This window comes from Oreochromis aureus, linkage group 1, assembly GCF_013358895.1.
Source record: "Oreochromis aureus strain Israel breed Guangdong linkage group 1, ZZ_aureus, whole genome shotgun sequence".
Taxonomy (NCBI): domain Eukaryota; kingdom Metazoa; phylum Chordata; class Actinopteri; order Cichliformes; family Cichlidae; genus Oreochromis; species Oreochromis aureus.
This window is the reverse complement of record NC_052942.1, coordinates 4,393,787-4,397,588: the sequence shown is the minus strand read 5'-3', so window position 1 is coordinate 4,397,588 and position 3,802 is coordinate 4,393,787.

Below are 3,802 nucleotides of genomic sequence, written 5' to 3'. Positions count from 1 at the left end.
GTCTGGTTCCGCCTTGTCTGGTCCCGTGGTTGCTACACCGTCGTCGGATCTAGCTCGACCTGTACCACCTCGCCTTCGCCTGCCGCTCTCCAGGCCCCTAGCTGGACATCATCACCGTCGGGCGCGGCCTCCTGAACGAGTTCGTCGCCGCCGTTGGTTTCGCAGCCAACCTTGTCGCTGCCACTGCCTTCCGTGTGGTCAACCCCCGGATTGGTTTCGCCTGTGTAGCGGCCACCACTGCTGTCCACATGGTCGGCGGTCCACGCCGCTGCTGCTTTCGCACAGTCGGCCTGGAACTGGATTTTGATTTTTTGGACTGTTTTCCTGGACTCCAGTGTTTTTTGTTGTGAACTGTTCTTGTATTTCTGAACTCATGCTTGTCTTTTGTCATTACTTTTTGTCATGCTTTTTAAAACTACATGAATGTAGCAATCACATCCTACAAATTCTTGTTTGCTTTTCTCTACCAATTGGCTGTTAAGCTCAAATCTCCCTGAATAGACAGCATATTTACTGTAGAGGAGCAAAGACTTATGTTAACATAAGTTGACATAAGATGTTAACATAAGAAAAGATGTTAGCTTGGTGGTGAGTAGGCTTCATTAACAGTAATAAATCACACAGCAATAAGACATCGAAGTTATTGAAGTGGCACATAAGGGTTGAGTCTTTTGACACTGAGAGCAGCTTGGTTGCCGGCAAACAGAGGTTGCATTGCACGGTCTGATTTGACCCATGCCTTTCTTAATTAAATGTGAAGTGGTGTCGGAATTTCCAAGTAAGAAATGCATTCCTGCCCGTGCATTGCAGGCTCTGTTGTGCTGGTCCATTGTGTAACTGACGCCACCAACATTAACGGGACACTTACATTAGAACCTTTTATTGCATGTTTTGTTTGGGTTTCCGGCAATGTGTGGAATTACCAAAATTAGAGAGAGGATAGAGGGGGGATAGCCTAACCTATGAAACAGGAAAAGACCACCGTGTAACCCATTTATTTTAACGAAGTAACTGTATTCTAATGATCACCTTTTTAAATGGTAACTGTAACAGAATACAGTTACTCATATTTTGAATGGTAAATACACGCTATGTAGAAAAGCGCTATGTAAGAACCAGTCCATTTACTATTTACACCTGCTTAAGCTTGACTTTGAGCACAAGAGGACCACAAGGCAGTGTGCTTAGCCCCACCTTCTACGCCACCCACATAGCAAAATTGGTATGGCCCGGATCTGGCCCACACAATGTGCTTACACATTGCCCACATACCGCAAAGAATGACGGCCCTTTGGTGGCCCAGATCTGGTTTGCCAGAGGTGGCCCACACATGGGCCAACACAAGGCCAGTTGCAGACACACTGGTGGTCCTGTGCTGGCCCAGAACAGTTTCAGCTCTGGCCCCAGATGTCAGCCTAATGTGTACCATAATCAAGCCATGTAATAACAACATGTGCCGTATTTAGCACAGATTAAAAATGTCTCAACAAAGGTATTGCAGCAAATATATTTTGAATGGAATAATTTATATACTTTATAATTAATAATATATCAAATAATACTGCTGCTGGAACATAATAGTGCAAAAGTAACATGACAAAACTCTGTTCAGACAGTGAATGGACGGATTCTTATATTGCGCTCTTCTACTCTCCCAGAGTACTCAAAGCGCTCTATACAACATTCACACACTTTCTCTAAACTGAGTGCTTTCTAACTACATTCATACACATTGCATTGGAGAGCAACTTGGGTTAGTATCTTGCCCAAGGATACTTGGCATACAGACTGGAGGAGCCAGGGATCGAACCACTAACCTTCCGATCAGTAGCTGACCTGCTCTACCTCCTGAGCTACAGCCACCCAGAAGTAAACATGAGTAAACCCTCACTTGGTTTTGGATAAAGTGTACACTCACAAACCTGTCAAACCTGCTTTTGAAACATTGGCTACCATAGCAGTATAGTATTGCAACATGGCATTTGGGTCTTCTAACTAAACTAGGAAAATAGGAACATAAATAGTGCTATCATTGCCAGACCTGGCCCACATCTGGTTGACATACACCCTGCCATGACACCAGTTAGTCAAAAGCAACAGCTTGATGCCAGATCTGGGGCAGACCCATTTTCTATGAGCCTGGGCCACATAAACCAAACCACAATCGAGCCAGATGTGGCATGCCATCACATAAACAGTGCCATCTATGCCAGGCCTGGCCCATATCTAGATGACATAACACTTACCATGCCAGAAGTCAGCCAGTAGTGCTGGCTTGACACCAGACCTGTGTGCTATGTGGGCATCTGCACTTACGACTCTACACCTATGCAGCCACTGTCATAAAATTTGCAGATGACACAACTATTGCAGGACTCATCGCTGATGACTGAATGATGAGCCTGGCTATAGAGAGATCTACAGGTTAACAGAGTGGTATGCAGCCAACAATCTCTCACTAGATATTAAAAAACAAAAGAATTACTAATGAGAGCATCCCTATTTTTAGATTTCTCTGCACTAACATCACTACTGCCATGAAAAAAAAGCCCATCAGAGACTGTACTTCTGTTAGTCATTCTATGAGTGTTTTAATATATGTATTACAGCATGGTGTGGGAACTGTTTGACAGCAGACAAGGCTGCTCATTAGAGGCTTGTCAATACAGCACAAACAATCATAGGTGCCCCCAGGAACATACCAGGACGCCCCGACCCCAAAATAAAAACAAACAAACAAATAAACATAATAGAATACATTCGGTTTTCTTTTTGTACATGTATTCATCTTATTTATTTAAATGGTTAGAACCTGGTACCAAAATGTACATAACATTCATAATAAAATTAATCAAGTTTACTCAGAAAGTATACCATGTTCTTGTCACTCTGAAAGCCTATTTTAATATTAAATAGCTCTATATAGCAACATTTTGACCTTCATTTCGATTTATTGACATTGACGGAGAGGTAAGAGATCAACTGTGACAAGGTATTTTTATTATTATAAATATTTTTACAGGGCTTTCTATATGTTGACAATACCCAACACAGTAATAAGAATCACATTTTCTACATGATAAGGTTTTTTTTTGTTAATTTTTGACCAATATATAATTGAAATGATTTTGAGGACCCTGGTTGATTAAGTCAAATTTTAATGGATTGTTAACATAACCTCACTCTTCATTCTTAAAAAGTTTATCAGAATTAATTCTAAACTTAGAGCTGTTGTATTTACAGACAGACAGGATGACATATGTGTAAACACTACCAAAAACATAACCTCTGTGGCAGAGGCAATAACTTGTTAATGATATTGGTAGTCGTTAGCCATTTCTGAGTCCGTGGCAGTCTCTGGATTGTGAGTCTTACCCTACAGCTGTGGGAATTATTCAGCAGTCTTAGAGCAGGGTTCCTATTTGGAAAAGGGTGATGTGGGTACTATGGGTCCAGAACAAATGGAGAACTTTAAGTGTAGTATTTAGTATTAGTGACTGACTGATTTTAGTCTTCAACTTCTGTGGGCATCTGACTAGGATCCAGGCCCCACTGCAGACCGAGGACACATTAGAGAGATTATATCTGTCGACTGGTCTGAGAACGCTTCAGTGTCTCCCCCACATGAACTGGAGGAGGTGGCTAGGAAGAGGAAGGTGCATGTCAAAGTATAAACCCAGTCACAGTGTTGACAGAACTGCCAGTAGACCCATGAGAAGGGAGTTGTTTTGTTTTGTTTTTTTTAATAAAAAGAATCTTGTTTCTGGTTTTGACAGATTCTCTTTTTTTTTCTGGGCACCAT